The following is an 18,693-nucleotide window of genomic DNA, read 5'->3' on the forward strand; positions in this document are numbered from 1 at the left end:
AGTGGGGTTTTCAGGAGCAATGGTCCAGGGACAAATAGGAGGCTTGCAAGTCGGAGAGAAGCAGCCAGCAGTCCATCTGTTCCCCCCACCCCTTAGCATGGGACGTTTTAAAAAAGCACTCTAGGTTTGGAAAGAGAGGAGAAGCAGCACCAGGCCACCTGTTTTTTTCTTAGTCTCATACAGGTGGGAAACTTTGGCCCACTGAATGTTGCTGAAATACAACCCCCATCAGTCCTAGCAAGCGTGGCCAGTGGCCAGAAAGGATGGGAGCTCTAATTCAGAAACATCTGGAATGCCAAACTTTCCCCACACCTGCTCTAATAGACATTTTCCACCCTTCTCAGATAGGTCCATCTGGGAATTGAGGGTGCAGCGGCCTAGCCAACTGGGATCTTGGGATTTTTGGAAGGGGAGGGCAATTGCTCTTGGAAGTATTCATGGAAAATGTTTTTGATCAGATCTTCTCAAGAGTGTACGTTTGGGGGTCTGTTTCATTGTTACACTGGAAATGTTTGATTGGTTTAGTTCTAAGGGCTATCCTCCAACCAATTCAGAAGCATTGTCAGAGTTCAATGACACATCCCAGCCAGTGAAAAGCATTCAAGGAGGGTGCAAAATCAGGGGTGGTTATTGGTGTGGCCTGGGGAGAGTTCTGATGACCAGTCATGGAATTCCAGAGGGCTAAATACATCCCATGGCATTGATGTTCCTCAGGGCTTTTTTCCCAACTGGAACTCAGTTCTAGCACCTCTCAGAGGGGCACCATTGCCATTCTAAGAGAATGAGGGAGGCGTTCATGGTGTGTCCTGGCACCTCTTTTTCTAGAAAAATAGCACTGGTGTTCCTTATCCCTTGGATAACATAGCTTTCTTCTGTGAAGGTACAGTATTGTAGGCGAACTATTTCCCCCATAAGATAGAGATGTACTTCACAAACATAGTACAAACTGGACAAGTAAGATGCAAATGTATACCCAGATAAAGTTTCAAAAAATTGTAGAAACAGAGTATTTTTCTGTTGAAATAAAGCAGAAAAAACATGGAATCCCATGATGTGCCTGGTTATTTTCACTGCTCTTGCATAGGTTTTTAAAAAGAAATTTGTGCCTTCAAAGCTGTGCAGCTTTCAGAAATTCAACAGGTTAGTTTCTCTCTGGCATGGAGAAACATGGTGCTTTTTGATGGCAACTCCTATTATTTCTGACACTGGTGGCGCTGTGGGTTAAACCACAGAGCCTAGGACTTGCCGATCAGAAGGTCGGCGGTTCAATCCCCGCGACGGGGTGAGCTCCTGTTACTCGGTCCCTGCTCCTGCCAACCTAGCAGTTCGAAAGCACATCAAAGTGCAAGTAGATAAATAGGTACCGCTCCGGCGGGAAGGTAAACGGCGTTTCCGTGCGCTGCTCTGGTTCACCAGAAGCAGCTTAGTCATGCTGGCCACATGACCTGGAAGCTGTACGCCGGCTCCCTCGGCCAGTAAAGCAAGATGAGCACTGCAACCCCAGAGTCGGTCACGACTGGACCTAATGGTCAGGGGTCCCTTTACCCTTTTACCTATTATTTCTGACCATTAGTGGTGATGGCTGAGGCTGATGGGATCTCACTACATCTGAAGGATCACATGTTCCCCACTATGGCAAAACAAGGAGGGAAGCTTCCCCTGAAGAACTTCTATCTAGTCTACAGCTGCTAAAGGCAGCTTCTAAACTTCAGTTCTAATATTAGAAGCACTTGCTAACCCTAGCCTTCTCCTTAGTTGCTGCAATGATGTCCAAATATTGTTTATGTGAGAAAAGGAGAAGCTATCAGCAGAATCTAATGTGTGATGTTGACAGCAAATAATGCCAGACTAAATAGTGTATTGTTTTATTGAATAATTCATTTGCTTCTAAATTATGCAGTAATGGCTAGGAAATAAGTTCTGTTGAATACACTTGATGGCAACAGTAATGCAATACAAAATATTCTGATCGCATTAGATCTCTACCTGTTCCCAAGCGCACTTACATGCAGCAATTATTAGACTAGAAATTGAGAGGGCTTGTCTTTAATTTTATTCATTATAATGTGCTTTGCTTGAAAAGCACTTCAGAAATAATAATACATCATTATTACCACATGAACAGCAGGGCTGTCATGCGATTAAAGAAACAGTAATTGATCAAACATACTAGTTTCATTGTTTGACCAATTAATCTATCAAATCTACATAATTTTGAATAACACAGTGCTTCTGAAGCATTAAAATGTATCTTTAGATGAGACACACTTGCACACATACTTTTATATGCTGACTTTCGGGGTGTGAAAAAAGAGCAGAAAGAGCACAAACACAACATAAGATAAAATAAAATAACTGGGTTAGTGCATATCTCTTGCACGGACCCCTTGCAAGTCTTTGGATATCACCCTTCATTTTAAAACAATATATAGTTCAGCCTGTTCTGCCAAGGCTCAGCAGAGGTAGCAGCAGCAGTTGGAACACCTCTTGTGCATCTGCTCAGAGAGGGAGGCTGTCATTAGCAGTCCTGCTTTATAGGGTTTGTTACAAAGGTTAGGTTGGCAACTTGCTTTTTTACAGACCTCTGCTGCTGTGCCTTTGACAACAGCTTGATATTTACACATAGATCAATAGATCAGCTTGGATAATACTGATAGATAATGCTGAAAAGTCACTGTGCAGGCCAAGCCTTGGTCAGCTTGCAAATCCTAGAGAAAGTATTTTTTTTTTTGAATGAATGAATTGCCCCAAGGGGCTATGAACAATATAAGAAATCGTTCCCTAGAGGATGCTCGTAAAATGATCCTATTCACAAGCTAAGGAGATAATGAAACCTTTTCTTCATGATACATGCCTGGTGCCCTCAGAGCTATCCTGAGAATAATTACAGGGTTTGCTGAGTGAAGAGTTCATTATATCTTTGAGCAGATGGATGGACCCCGGAACCTTAATATTCTGCACAACATTCATACTGAGACACATGTCTAGACTTATGAGAAGCCCTTGGAGGCATTATCAGTATCTCAGACAAATAAATATGAGCATGATCACCAATAACAATGCCTTCTTTTTACAAGTCAAAGGAAAGAGCCTGAAAGAAAGCTCATTCGTGTTATAGCTACTTCCATCCCCCCCCCCCCAACTGTTGCACTTGAAACCATAGAGCAGTCAGTGTAGTTTCTGGGTGCGGGAGAAGTGAAACAAACTACTGGGTGAGATCCCATGGCCAGAAATACTCAAAGAGCAGGGCATGATGGATGGGAGTTTCTCAAAGGAGAGATATTGAAGGCACAAAGGCAAACAATTCCAGAAAGGAAGAAAAGTGGGAGGCATCTAAGGAAACTGCGGTGGCTGCATAAGGAGCTTTCTAATTTAAAAGGGGCATGTATAAGAAATGGAAGAAAGGGCAAATCACAAAGGGAGAGTATAAATGAGAAGCCACTACTTGCCAGGAGAAGGCCAGCTCAGAATGAGCTGAGGCTTGCAAGAGAGGTTACAAATAATAATAAAAGGTTCTTTGGCTATGTTCAAAGCAAGAGGAAGAACAAGGAAGTAGTAGGTTCCCTGTGTGGAGAAGGTGGAGACATGCTATTGAGTGACAGTGAGATGATGGAACTACTTCAACACCTACATTGCCTCTGTTTTCTCCCCAAAGGGAAATTGTGCTTAACCTGATGAATGATAGAATGAATGATGCAGGGAAGGAGCTGCAGCCCAGGATAGGAAAAGAGGTTGTTAGGGAACACCTAGGTCCTCAAGCCTTGCCAACGGAAACTCATCCAACATAACAAGACTAGAAGGTGTTCTGGACACCCCTTGAGATTCAACAGCTGTAACAGTGGAGTCACAGTGAGATACTATAGGTTCTGCCCCTCCTTCCAGCCAGATGGGGGGGGGGGGGAAACCTTGCATTGCCCAGAAAAGTTCTGCTGGACGGCAAAATAAGGATGCAATGGAGGCAGCAAATTAGGCCACTATGTAGGCTCTCCTCCTTGTGAAATTTCCCATTCTGTCTGCAGGATCCCTTCAGGGAATAGTTCTGTGAAAAAGAGATCAAGAATCAATCTGTTGCTGCACAGATCTTTCTTTCTTTCTTTCTTTCTTTCTTTCTTTCTTTCTTTCTTTCTTTCTTTCTTTCTCTTTCTTTCTTTCTTTCTTTCTTTCTTTCTTTCTTTCTTTCTTTCCTTCTTTCTTTCTTTCTTTCGCAGGTCCAGTCCCTGTTTCCAGCTTCTAGAAAAGACTTCTTTGAAATCAGTTTAATTCATGTCAGGACACCTGTTCTTTTTCCATGTACTCCTCACTCACTCACTCACTCACTCACTCTTATTGTTTGCCTTGATCCTTAAGGCCTTTCTGCCAATTCTCTTTTAATGCATCTGAGCATGGGAGGTGGATAGAAGAAGAAGTCCTTTGCTTTCTGCCTAGGGTGACTGTTTCTTTAAATCAACTTCTAGTAAATGCTCCCATCCAGGAAAGAGCAGAAGTTTGTAGGAAAGCCACGTGAGGGGAGGAGACAAAGAATAGATCCAAGTGGTTACAAAAGGGATTGCAGTGGTGATTTATTCCCCCAGGTTAGTTTAGAGAAAACATAACTGAGCTGTTTGTTCTTCAGAAATCTAAGAAAGTGAAAAACTGTAAGTATATAGAGTTTTTCAAAAGATGAAACTTTAAGCAGCAGGGTCAGCTGTGTAGTCTATTCTGTCTTTCTGGGATCTTGTAACGAATCCTTCTGTTCTCTGAGAAATAGAGAGACTTCAGCCAAAACCTGTAATTTACCAGACTAACATCCTGTAGAGAGATAGTTTAGTTTTTAAGGGACAATTACTAAGCTAAGAAAAGAAAATGCTGTTTGATGCATTCGTATTGGCTTGCTTAATTATATATACCGTTCACTTTTCTTAAGCGTAGGTTTTTCTTGCTTTTAGGGGGAAAAAACAACATTGGGTGTGCCCCGTCTGCATTTCATGTTGGAAGCATAGAATTTCCACATGTGGGATCATTTACTTCTTTCAAAAGCAGCAAAAAACAAACGTAGTTTTGAATCCAATTGAAAAGAAATCTTGTTCCAGATAAAGAAACAGAGGCACACCTTTCCAGCGCAAAGAGTTGAGTGTGCATCTCAGTTTCTCATGGCTTCCTCGCATGCATATTTTTGGGATATTTCCTGTGTGGGTTTCCCATTATGCTGTTTTCTTGGGCATCAAGAAAGATATGCAAAGATCTGAGCTGAGAAATAAAGAGGGGGAAAAGTATTGGGGAGGGAAAACTCTGCTGTCTGAAAAAGATATGATCTCTTTTGCTGACATTTCTTTTCAACGGACAATGTTCTCTTCAGTGCCACTAGTCTAGTGAGATACATGCGGTGCAAATTGTGATCATATCCCAAGGCTGCCTTTTCAGACTTCTCAAATGGTCTGCAATGAGAGGATATTAATGGGGGCTAAACTATATATATTGGAGGAGTATGAAGGAACAGTGGAAATAGTGGCTGCATATGGCTTGCTTTGGGTTGCCTGGTGGCATAACCCAAGTATTTACTGAATATGGAGTAAATATGGTACGTACATTTGTTTTTGGAGATACTTAAACATTTCCCTGCTCATTTAGGCTGAACTTAGAACTGGCCTGATTTTGTCCACAAAGAGACTGGAATAAATTGGATGGCTGTGGTGTAAAACCACTGAGCCTTGGTCTTGCCAATAGAAAGGTCGGCAGTTCAAATCCCCGCGACGGGGTGAGCTCCCATTGCTTAGTTCCTTCTCTTGCCAACCTAGCAGTTCAAAAGCATGTCAAAGTGCAAATAGATAAATAGGTGGGAAGGTAAACAGCGTTTCTGTGTGCTGCTCTGGTTCGCCAGAAGCGGCTTAGTCATGCTGGCCACATGACCCGGAAAAACGGTCTGTGGACAAACGTCGGCTCCCTCGGCCAGTAAAGCGAGATGAGCGCCACAACCCCAGAGTCATTTGCGACTGGACTTAACTGTCATGGGTTCTTTACTTTTACCTTTTTTTAAGGCTAGCCACAATGGCTATATTTTGTCTACACTGTCAGAGGTAGTCAGCCTCTGAATACTAGTTGCTGATACTCACAAGTATGGAGAATGCTGTTGCACTCAGGTCTTGCTTGCAGGCTTCCCATAGTTATCTGGTAGGCTCCTGTGAGAACAGGGGGCTGGACTCGAGGGGCCATTGGTCTTTTCCAGCAGGGAGGTAGAATAGCACTAAGGAGTAACAATGCAAGCAATGTCCCCTAGCAGAAAAGCAACCAAGCAGACCAAGTAGACTCCAGAGAGGAACGAGAATAAAAGGGACTAGTTTAAAAGACCAAATAGAAACAAAAGGGTTTTTTTTGGGGGGGGGGGGGAGGATAGGAAACAGAAGGCAGCCCTGTTTAGGGAAGCTTTTAATGTTTAATAAACTATTGTATTTTAATATTCTGTTGGAAGCCGCCCAGAGTGGTGGGGAAACCGGTTGGGTCTGATGGGAGTTGGTGTCCAGCAACATCTGTACACTGCTATCAAAAGCTCCCAGTTGGATGGCTCAGTTGGTTGGAGCATGGTGCTGATAATGTCAAGGTTGCAGGTTTGATCCCCATATGGGACAGCTGCATATTCCTGCACTGCAGGGGGTTGGACTAGATGATCCTCAGGATCGCTTCTGATTCAATGGTTCTATGAATTAACTCCTCTGCCAATCCTGCTGTTGTTGTGCTGAGGAAGAAAGCACCTGGAGGCTGACTGCGTGTGACATGCAAACGTGTTCTCCCAACAAACCATAAGCAGTAGTCAAGAGCAGAAGCAAGGGAACTGGGAACTTTTTGGCAGGATGTGATAGCATTTGGAGAAGACTATTGACGGTGCAATCCTATACATATCTACTCAGAAATAAGCCCCACTGTGTTCATTGAAATTCCTTAGAAGGTGGGTATAGGGCTGTAGTGCCAAAAGATGTGCTTTAGTTATTGAGCAAAATAAGATTTACTTTTGAAGGAAACACCTGTGACATTCTCCAGATGGTAAATATATTTGTGCTTTGTCTTTTTTTAAATATAAAAAGTCCAAAATTTCATTTTTTGGGGAAAAAGAAGAATCTTGACAGTTTTTAAACATTTTTGTGATTAAACTGCATTTACAGATTTTTCCTGTATAGTGCATCTGGCATTTTTATTTGTGTGTGATGCTTCCTCCATTACAGGCCCCTGGAAAAAAAAGCATCTATGTTTATCTTGCTCTTTGAATGTGCTCAGCTCCTTTTCTCTGGGCTAGTTTAACCTCACCAGGGCCTTTAATTATGCTTCTCCTCCTCCAGCTGACCACCATAAAACTTCAAGCCATTGCCACAAATCTGTAAAAATGTTTCTACTGCAATGGGAGACAAAAATAGAATAATTCCATGTCTTTTTGGATAGATGCCTAGTTGAAACTATGCAGTGTTTGACTGACAGAAGGCTGTAGTCTTTGCTGAAAAGTGGGTTTCCTTCTTCAATGCACTGCATTTAGTTTTTAAGAGTATACAAGCAAGGGGAGGAAGAGAGGATTTATACTGGTTAGCCTCGACTGTTCCTTTTGTCTAACTTTCTGTGACTTATCATTCGGTCAGATTTTCTTCTTGGCTTCCCCATATTCTTGGAGCACATCGTCATATGAACGAGTGAGTATTTACTTCTTTGGTTTTGAGTGGAGTGACTATCTTAGTTCCGTAAAGTTGCTATTTTATATGCAGCTGGATAGAATATCAAATACCACTAGTGATCTTGGCACTAAAATTGTTCACTCTCTAACAGTTGTCATAAAAACAGACCTCTCAATTGTTCTTTAGACCATTTCAATGATAACTCTGCTTTCTATGCAAGCAAGCAGCAGAAAGAAGCATGGAAAATAGTTATGAAAAAGTTTTGAATGTGCATTCCCTGGAGTCTTGTACTTTCCAGCGATTCCGTTTACTTTCTGCATCTGCCTGCGTTTTAGCCAGAAATTGTATGCATAAGAAGAATTACAAAACTAGTTGGTAAATGAAGATAACAAAGCAAAACAAAAAAAATGATATTCACTGGTGAATTATGGAATGAAAAATGAAAACAAAAGAATATTACAGTGATGCATCAACATTCACAGTCTTCTAATGTGCCTGTGAGACGGCATTAATACCCACCAGGATATCAATCCTTCTGGTAAATTTGCTTCATTTTACCAAATAGGTTTAGTTAATTCTGACAATCTTTTCCGAATGCTGTTGAGCATTATGTCCTGTCTATTTTTGTATATATGGTCATGAGGTTTCTTAAAACTTTTGTAGGCGATTTATCTATACAGTATTGATGTTTTCATATACGGTTGCTTCTTCATTTATTTCGGTGTAATGTTACTGGAAAGAAAACAACCACATTCCATTGTTGAGGGGAAAAGTTTTTTGAAGTTGTATATATGCCATATTCCAGAAGCTGCTGGCGTTTTATGATTTAAACAAGCCAGGGGATTCCTTGAATGAATCAGAAGAGTAGTACTGATAATTCATGTGAAAGAGAAAAAGGGTAATGAGTTCAGTCCTATACGCATTAATAGGAATCAAGATTGTGTCTCCACTTCGCAGTGTTGCAATTGCAGAATGGTGACTATGGCCCAGAGCAGGGATGAGTTACCTGTGACTCTCCAGATGTTATTGGACTTCAACTTCCAGCAGCCCCAGCCAGCATGACCAATGATCAGGAGTGATGGGAGTTGTAGTCCAGCAATGCCTGGAAACTCACAGGCTCCCCATAGCTGGCCTAAAGGGAGCAGAGGAAAAGGACAGAGTGAAGCAGCTGTATCTACCACCAGAAACTTGCCAGGGGAGCGGGCAGTAATTGAGATGTTGAGGAAAAGATGTACGTCTGCCACATAGCCTGCTCTGCACTCCTTAAGTTATCCTAATGTACTCAGAGGATACTGTGTTGTTGCTAGTACTGAAGAAAAAGCCAAGTTCCAGTTTGGTTGCTCAAATAGACGAATGCCGTTCTTCTCATGTAGCATAATGTCTGGCTCCCAAACATGTTTCCCTCTCACCCCTGGTAGTTTTCAGAGGGCCCTTCCCTTTCTCTGTAGTCTTAAAGAAGTAAACAAGCTATGTGTGTGTATGGGGTGTGTATATTTGTGAAGTGTGTGTGTGTCAGGGTGTTTTTTGTACTGTTAATACTTTAATACTAAGTCTTACTGCTATTAATAGGCCTAATAATCCTTACTACTATTGATGGGTCATTCAGGTATTGCAAATGGGTCATTTGTAACAGGTGGGGTGTTTTTTGCTTATTGGATTTTCTGTGGTGTGGAATGGGTAAATCTGAATTAAAATGGGGCAGTGGGGGAGAAGTGGACTGCCATTTTTAGATGCTGACAACATGGTGTTGATGCTGCAAAGTGTACATGCATGAGGAGCACCTATCGCGCAATAGGCTCCAGTAGTTTGTGACCGGGAGGGATGAGCAGTTTGTGCGTGTGTTAAAGATGGTTGAATGCTATGTGTGAAAATGAGACATGGTTGTGTAGAAAAGTTATTACAAATAACACCCACAAAACACCCACATCTATAAATTTTTGTGGCGCTCTCTTTGTAATATCTACAGCGGTTCTCTATCTTTCCAGTTCTTTATTCCTTAGCCAAGTTTAGCAGCAAACCAGATGCCAAGAGTGGCATGAGGAGTCCTTTGAATCTACATGTGGGCCATATATAACTACCATTCCTTTGAGGAATTCTTAGCAGATAAAAAGTTAGCTGGACCAAGTTTGGATATAACACTAGGGCAAGCAAACAAATGCTCGGGTCACTGGAGAGATTGTGGCTGCTTTTACCACCTCTGCTCCTTCTACAACTTCACGTGGCTGTGATCCAAGTCATGGTTTATGTATGAACTCATGGTTTATCTTGCTCCAGGCTCAAATGTAATGCCAAACCATGGCTTTATCTCACAGCAATGTGGCAGCAGTAGGATTGGAGAAGGTGCAAAACATCCACAATCTTCTCGCTGGGAAGCTGCATGTCTGGGAATTCATGTTAAGTAATGGCTTGACTGAGTGTTGCATGTGATCTGGGCCAGTGACTTTACTTGGTTTGCCTAGGGACCATCAGTAAGCACTACCATACTTTCAAAAACCTCTATCTCTTCCTTATTACAATTTATTCAGAGCTGTTCAGATAATTTATACACAGCATAACTTCTCAGTATGAATAAGTTGTAAATGTGTCTCTCAGTGAGATGAGTGCCGCACCTCATAGTCGCCTTTGACTGAACCTTCTAGGGGTCCTTTACCTACCTTACTTTTTTTACCTATGTGAATTAGGAATGTGTGGGGTGGGGTGGGGAGGAGAGTTCAATCTTATTTGTGTTTTAACAAGAAACTACATAATCTACACTTCTCAAACCTATGTGTGAATTATAAGACAGACCCTTCACAATTTGCACAAATTCTGCAGGACATTTCTCCAGCTAGGTAATGTGTACACAAATCTATACACATGGATAAAATCGAAATATATAGAAAAATAAAAAAATGTCCAGTAGCACCTTAGAGACCAACAATTTTTTTAAAAATTAAAATTTAATTTTTTTAATATATTTTGACTGTGTCAGACCAGCAAGGCTACCTACCTGAATCTAGAAACATGGATAAAATGTATATTAGCAAAAAGAGCATACAAATATGTAAGAACAGAAGAAGAGCCTGCTGAATCAGGCTGATATCCCATCTAATCCAGCATGCTGTTCTCACAGTGGCCAACCAGATGACTCTGGGAAACCCACAAGCAGGATCCAGGCACAAGAGCACACACCTCTGTAGTTTTCAGCAACTGGTATTCAAAGCATTACTGCCTGTAATTGTGGAGGCAGAGCATAGCCATCATGGCTCATAGTCGCTGCTAGCCTTCTCCTCCATGATCTACTATAACTCCATGTGTGATATTAGGCAGAATTGCTCCGCAAAAAAAGGGTCTAGGCAAAATTGCAGGAGACTATAAATAGCAGGAGAAATTTGCACTGAAATGCTGATGACTTTTCATGAGGACTTGCTTAAAAAAATAATAATCGCCAGCTGATGTGGAAATGTGGAGAAAAATAATTGATTGGGAAAATGAGAAGCAGAGACAAACCACAACCAACAGATTTGCCCATGCTTATTGTGCATGCACTGGGACTCCCTTGACATTGGCCCTTAATCCTATAAGCACTCCTCCTCTTCAAGAAAACAAGTCTTATCCAACGTGACTTGTATACACACACCTCCTTTGCTGTCTTCTACTCACCTGGTTTTACCTTCGACTGCAGGCCACCACCCACAGCACCCACCCACAGCACAGGATTCTACCCAAGGTCTTTTACCAGTTCCCCAAGGTGAAGTTTCAAGTAAAGCTTCCCTGACACTGACATAAACAAGATGAAGACCTCTCTTCTGAAGCAGAAAGGTGCAATGCTATATGGAGTCCACCAAAGACTTTATCAGGGCTTTAGTGTTTTAAACCAGGGATGGGGAACTTGTAGTCCTCTTTCCAGATACCGGTGGACTTCAGCTCCCATCAGCCCCAGTCAGCATGCCCAGTGGCCAATGTAGGACAGCAACACCTGGAGGGCCAGTTGCTTTAAACCTTTTCATTCCCAGGACTAATGCATTCTGCCTTTGCATTGTGCAAGAATCCTATGCACACTTAGCAGGCAATGAACTCCATTCAACACCTTTTTATTATTCACTTAAGAGTGAGTGGTAGCAACACATCTACTTCAGTATAAAATCCAGATGCTGAAATTAACAACTCCGAGCCTCGTATACTTGTCATGACCTAGAAACCATCATGACTTTAGTGTGCATCTATCATGAGTGCATGATTTAATTTGTTACTAGACAGCTCAAATTTAAATGAGAAATAATCACTGTATTGTTTTGGAGTGCCTAGAGAATAGGTTGCAAAAGAATAGAAATGAATCGTGGTATAAAATCTAAATATGGCAGTAAACAAAAAAATCCTAATGGAGTCTTTGGTGTTGAATTGTGTGGAGAGTTTTGTTGTTGATAACAAAAGTGAAATTGAGATTTGAGCTGAAAACATTCCATTGTATGTTTCCATGGCTACATATGGCAACCTGTACAATAACAAGCCATGGGCATTGATTGATACAGCCTGTCCTCCGTTCAGGAAAACTGTTCCTCCATTCCTTATAATTATGGAAAGAAACAAAGAGTGATACATAAATGAGAAAAGTCATTGAGAGCTTGACTTGCTGTCTTCTCTGAGTGAAGACCATGTCTTTACAGAGCTCTTGTTCATATGATACTTAGGGAATTTGTGTGGTAATGGAACAGTGGTGATGCAATGCAGGATGGGGAACTTGAACTTCCAGCAGAGCTAGTGGTCTGGGCTGATGGCAGTTGGGGTCCAGCAACATCTGAAGGGCCACAGGTTCCCGGGCCTTTATATAATGACATATGAGCTAGTCTTCACAGAATAGCTAGTTCCACAAAGGACCCATTAGCAATTCCTTCCCTTTCTTTCAGAGAGATATCACATGAACAGGCCTCCACATTATCAGACACTTGTCTGAAGGTCGCCAGTCAGGGCTGGCCCACCTATGAGGCAAGGTGAGGTTACCACCTCACGCGGCAGAAACCTCAGGGGCAGCCGATCCCAATGTAGATATTTACACCCCCCCAATGTAGATCTTCATTCACCCCTTCTTCTCTGGCAGGGAGGGAGGCACCATTTTGTAGTTCACCTCAGATGTTAAAATGTCTTGGGCTGGCTCTGCCCTGGTCATATGTTTTCACTTGTAGGGTACATTGGTACATTGGATTGGAGAGTGCCAGTTCTCCACCACATAAAAGCCTCAGGTCAGATATGAATATTGATGTGAACTGAAGGTAAGAAGACATATGAAGGCCTAGGGAGGTGGGACCTGGGAAGGTTTGTGGGGAAAGTTCCCTCCATTTCTCCCCAAGGAATAAAAAAATAATAAGAGAAAAATCAAGAATCTGTGGAATGAAGTGAAAAAACTATGAAGCGTTTTATTTTTTGGAATGACTTACTTTTAAAGGCAAATTTTTACTCAAAATGTATAGTATTATGTAAGATAATCTACAGCAATAAAGAATGGTAAGTGGTGTGTACACTGTGGGTAGACATACGCAACACTTAAATTCCTTAAACAACAGAAGAGCATGCTGCCCCACACTTTCGAGGCATGGGTCTGAGTGGTTTTGCCTTTGTCCTGCTGCTTTCTCCTGGAAAATCTGCTCTTTGGCGCTAAATCAGACCAAATGGCAATCTGCAGAAAACCCAGTTGCTGTTTGTTCCAATTCAGTGCTAAACCGTTGGGTTTTCCCAGGGGAAAGTGCAGGGCGAACGGAAGTGTGGATCAGCCCTGAATTGCCTTTGCCATTTCACAGCCCATTCACTTAGTTTGGAGTGATCCTTTTACAGTTCCTTTTTTGTTCTAATGACCCTGAACAATTTGGTGTCAGCGGCAAGCTACTTGCTTGTGAATTACAGCTTGCCTGCTTTGAGTGACCTTTGCTCTAGATTCCACAAGAAGCAAGCATCCGTCACCGGCTGTCTTTTCTGACCTGACCCTTCCCTTCTGGTTGACCCTTACACTTCTCCCCTCAAATTACTGTGGCACAGACACACTGCGACAGACTGGAAAGCAAGCGGATTATTGATCTGCTGGGCCAGAGGATAAAAAGGTGAGCCGTTCCCAGCCATGTTTACCTGGGAGGAAGTTCTACTGTACTAGCATAATCTAGTTAGTGCCTAGATGAGTGACCACCTGGGAACAACATGTACCATACCCTGGGCTTGACCACTGAAAGGATGTTAGTAACAAAATAATTTAATAAAACCTAAAGCTCGCTCCCATAGGGACGTGGGTGGCGCTGTGGGTTAAACCACAGAACCTAGGACTTGCCGATCAGAAGGTTGGTGGTTCGAATCCCCGCAACAGGGTGAGTTCCCGTTGCTCAGTCCCTGCTCCTGCCAACCTAGCAGTTCGAAAGCACATCAAAGTGCAAGTAGATGAATAGGTACCGCTCCGGTGGGAAGGTAAACGGCGTTTCCATGCACTGCTCTGGTTCGCCAGAAGCGGCTTAGTCATGCTGGCCACATGACTCGGAAGCTGTACGCTGGCTCCCTCGGCCAATAAAGCAAGATGAGCGCCGCAACCCCAGAGTCGGCCACGACTGGACCTAATGGTCAGGGGTCCCTTTACCTTTACCTTTACAGCTCGCTCCCACAGGAGACAGTGAGAGCCACCAACTTGAGTTGACTTTAAAAAAGGATTCGACAAATTCAGTAGATACTAGCCACAATGGCTATTTTCTATCTCCGCCAGCAGAGGCATCAAACCTCTGAATCCCAGTTTCTGGGACTTGCCGGTGGGCAGAGTGCTGTTGGGTTCATGCCCAGCTTACAGGCATCTGGCTGGTCACTGTGAGAAGAGGATGCTGAGTAGATCCAGCATGCTCACCTTGTAGTCTTATGTTCTTACATGTCTACTTAGATATGAAGCTTACTGTCATGGATAAAGGATTGTAGCCTAAATTTTATAAATATGCCCATCATGGCATATTTGCTAGGTGATAAGCAGTGAGGTCTCCCAAAGATCTGTTCATAAATGAATTGGAATCAGGAGTGGGGTGCCCAAGTTTGCAGGGGATATAATAGTATTCAGAATGCTGAAAACCCAAGCAGTCTGTGAAGGTCTCCAAACTGTGTGAATAGGAAAGAATGAAAGAAAAATGGCAAATAAGATGTTTAACCCCCGTTTCAACAAAAGATAACAACACACACCCCTTATTTCTTCTTATAAACCACTTTCAAAAATTAGGAAGTGGCAAAACCACAAGATGTAAACTTGCAAAAGCTTATGTGGTTTGCAATGTGTGCCTTCAGATGAGCACATAATAAATTTGTACAAAACAGCTAAAAACTGGGAAAGGAATCAATAAGGACCACTGATATTTTCCCTTTACAAGCCCATCAAACAAAAGGATAAGCGCGCGTGGCTTGGTTTAACCACTTTCTCTCTCTTTTCTGCCTGCTGTCTTTTAATTCCTTCGTTTCTCTGACCTGCACCTTTTGTGACTGGCTCACTGGAATCCTCCAGGGAGGATCAGTATCGGGTCTAATAAGCTTGCTGTTACTTTACACCAACTGGAAAATAAATGTTTCATCTGTTAAATTGGCAAATAGAAAATGTCCCCCCCCCCCTAGAAGAATGAGGACAATAGAAAAGTATTTTTTGCTTTGATGCGACTGAGAGCAGATAAAATGGATTCAAAGCTATGGACGTAAGTGTCTTCGGTGAACACTGACTTATATAAGACTTCTCATTCTTTATTTAGCTGTTTGCACTGAAATGTGATCAGATGAACACTGCATGGTCCACTTGAAATGCCTGTTGCAGCTGTGAAATTCTTAGAGCTTTAAGACCTTGACTGCAGCACATAAGAAGCTTGCTATGAATTCAAGACCTGGGAGGAAAATAGCATGTTATGAACAATGCAAGAACATGTAACTCCAGACTGTTTGTTCATTTAGGTCTCAGTTCTTCTCTTTGTTAGTTTGGGGCTCAATACTGCTATTTAATGCATTGTTTTTAACTGGCAACAGTGCCGGCAGACATTGGTGGTTTCTGTTTGGGTTTCTGTTTATTTCTTATTTTTTAATGTGCTTCATACATCTGACTACATTTCACTGGTTTCACTTAGTTAAACGTTCTTTTTCATGATTATAAAGTATAAAAGGAAGCTCTTTCATGGTATAAACAGGGTGTCAGTTTCAGCGCAGGAGGAGCAAAGTGATATATTCTAAAATAAATGTCCGAAAAGGCAGGATGTACCAAGACCATTTCTTGTCATTACTTTCCTTATACCTTAATAATCAGAGACATAGGTGCTTCTGAGAAACAATTGCATATGATTTAAAACATGAAGGGTGTGTGTGTGTGTGTGTGTGTGTGTGTGTGTGTGTGTGTGTGTAGTCTTCCACCCACCCTCTCTGATTTAGTACGGGATTTAAAATAAAATTTGTGAAAATTTGATCAAGGATTTAATGGGAATATAATAAAGCACAACCTTTGGAATTTGTCAATAAGCTACCAAACCATGCAAACAGGCTAGATTAGGGAGATATGGTAGAGATAGTATGAATATAGTCTTGCACATCAATGGGACTCATTACCTCTATGAACAGAGTCAGCTGATTCTTTGCAGCTAGGAAATGGAAAGCTGCCTTGTATTGAGTTGGACCCATGGTCCACCTTCTGCATACAAATTTTTTGCTCTACCATTGAGCTGTGGCTGCTCTTGAAAAGAGTCCATGGGATGCATGTTGACCATCCTGGATACAAAAAAAGTAGATACTGTGATCTGGAGAAAAAATAAGGAATGCAATATAAAATTATGGATTAATATTCTGTACCCTTTCTTCAACAATTAAGCCCTTTGGTTAAATCTGTACTGGATTAAGGTTAAATTTAGTTTTTTAACTAGAAGAATCCAATCTAACCTTGGCTGCTTGGGAAGTCAACATATCTTTGGAATGCTTTAGTAAATTTGATTCGATTATATTATGTTGATTTGGCAGTTAACTGTATCTAGATGCAATTCTTCTTATGGTGATTAACTTCAGGCAAAAGGAGTCAGCAGAATGCTAGTTCTGATGGATTCTGGAACACATCAAATGAAAAAGTGGCTCAATTCATAATATGCATGCGAGTCTCCGCAAGATAGTTTATTCATTTCCTAATACACTATGCAATAGATCTCTTTTGCATTGATAACTGTAGCATCAAAGCAATTTCTTTCAAGATATTCGGAAACATTAAATGTAATAGAAACACTGGTGAAAGAAATTCAAAGTTTATATATTTTACCGATTCTAGCATTCAAAGTTTAAGTATCATACTTGTTCTAGCAAAATGAAACATATAATTGATTTCTATAGGTTTGTAAGATGTGTAAGTTTAACTAAAGAGCCAGGTATCCATTATGTGGAGGAAGTGATTGGTATGACAATATGATGGGAGTTGTAGAGTGCTTTGCATGTGAAAATGTCCTAGGTACAATTACTGACATCTCCAGATAAGGCTGGGGAAGAGCCCACTATGAAACCTCAAAGAACCAACATCAGTAAGTGCATAGTACTGAACAAATGGTCTGACTCAGTCATATGACCACTTCCTATGTTCCTAAGTCATCCACGAGAAGCATCAGCTGCCAATACTTGCTACCTGACTAGCAAGTATGCTTCTAGAATTCATTTCTTCTAATCATAAGAGCTTTGGCCCATCAAGTCCAGCATCCTGTTCTCACAGTGGCCAATCAGATGCCTCTGGATTATTTTCCTTTCTCCACAAATCTCTTGTTAAAAGCCAGGTTCATAAACTGTGTGGCAAAGTAACAGCCTACAGAGTTAAAATAATGTAAATATTAGACCATGCATTGATGTCCTATTTAGCAAAGGTAGACTCCAGCCAATTGCATTTGAAAATAGAAACACTGGATTACTTTAATCTATATTTGTGGCGGTGGCAGTGGCAGGGGGATGAAGCAATTGACACTATATAAATAAATTGTTCTGCATCATTGTGGATTTGAGCATCCGTTTATGTAATCACATAGATGAAAAGGGTTCTATGAGCACACAACACTTTCTAGTTTTAAACGCCGCAAAACTATTTTCCACCTCAGATCCACTCTTCAATTATCTGGGACTAAAGAGGCATTGAAATAAGTGAGAATAAGATATCCTGCTCTTCCGTTCAAACCTAATACGATTTTTTGGGGAAAAGATTAAAGTTCAGGGCTCTAAAATAAAAAAAACCTCGCGTTCTTAACAATGCAAATGAGGAACTGTGAGATCTGCAGCCTAGATGAAAATTCTCTTAAAAGGCTAGTGCTGAAGGGGGCTTTGTCTGTGCTCTTCCTCACTAGACATACATCCACCTGGGTAATTGGTACATTTTTTTGTTCTCTTTTCCTCTCTCCATTCCCGTAAGTAGAGATTCTCTAAGTAGAACTCAGATTCTCATTAGCCTTGTTCATGTGTTATGCTTACGTGATGCCAGTTGTGTGAGGGAGGAATCTGGGATTGCACCTGCAGCTCCCGGGGTTTGTTTGTCAAGTTCTGAACGCCTTCGGTGGAAAAGCAGGTCAATTTCAGTCACTCATTTTTCCAATATTACCCTCAGTTCTCCACATTTCCACAGTTGTTTGCAATTTTATTTGTTAAAAAACCAACAGTAATGAAAATTCCACAATTTTGTATGTAAATCTCTTAATATACACATCTTTGTAAAGCAATTTCCCCATATATTATGCATTTTGATTGCTATTTTCACTACTTTATAAAGTTTTATGCACAATTCAGTATATGCATTTTGCTGCACATCACTTGGCTGGACGACAGCATTGCAAAATTTGGAGGAGTGAGAATTTCAAAGGGCAGCTATGTTTCAGTTCTAAATTACAAAGAACAAAGAAATCTGGATCCGCTACCAGTTTAGTCTATCCTAGTTTAGGTTTTGATCTTAAAAGATCTCCCATGAAAGCACATGTGAAAGACAGTTGTTTCTGGGCTAAGTGTGGGATTCGTCAAAGCAGGGGCAGAGGAAGGGGGTGGTGGGGGTGGTCTGCCCCGGGTATCACAGAGGGGTGTGACAAAATGCCGAGCAGCA

The 18,693-nt window shown here is 41.6% G+C and overlaps 1 protein-coding gene across 1 annotated transcript in view; it reads left to right on the top strand.

Annotated features, from left to right (window-relative positions):
- The first annotated feature begins 7,485 nt into the window (after nt 1–7,485).
- INSC (INSC spindle orientation adaptor protein) overlaps nt 7,486–18,693 on the top strand; it is a 137,719-nt gene continuing 126,511 nt past the window's right edge. Inside the window, exon 1 of the mRNA XM_077930833.1 lies at nt 7,486–7,649. The gene's annotated coding sequence lies outside the window, so the exon portion shown is untranslated. The remainder of the gene's footprint in view (nt 7,650–18,693) is intronic.

The sequence above is a fragment of the Podarcis muralis genome, chromosome 1, assembly GCF_964188315.1.
Source record: "Podarcis muralis chromosome 1, rPodMur119.hap1.1, whole genome shotgun sequence".
NCBI classification, from domain to species: Eukaryota; Metazoa; Chordata; class Lepidosauria; order Squamata; family Lacertidae; genus Podarcis; species Podarcis muralis.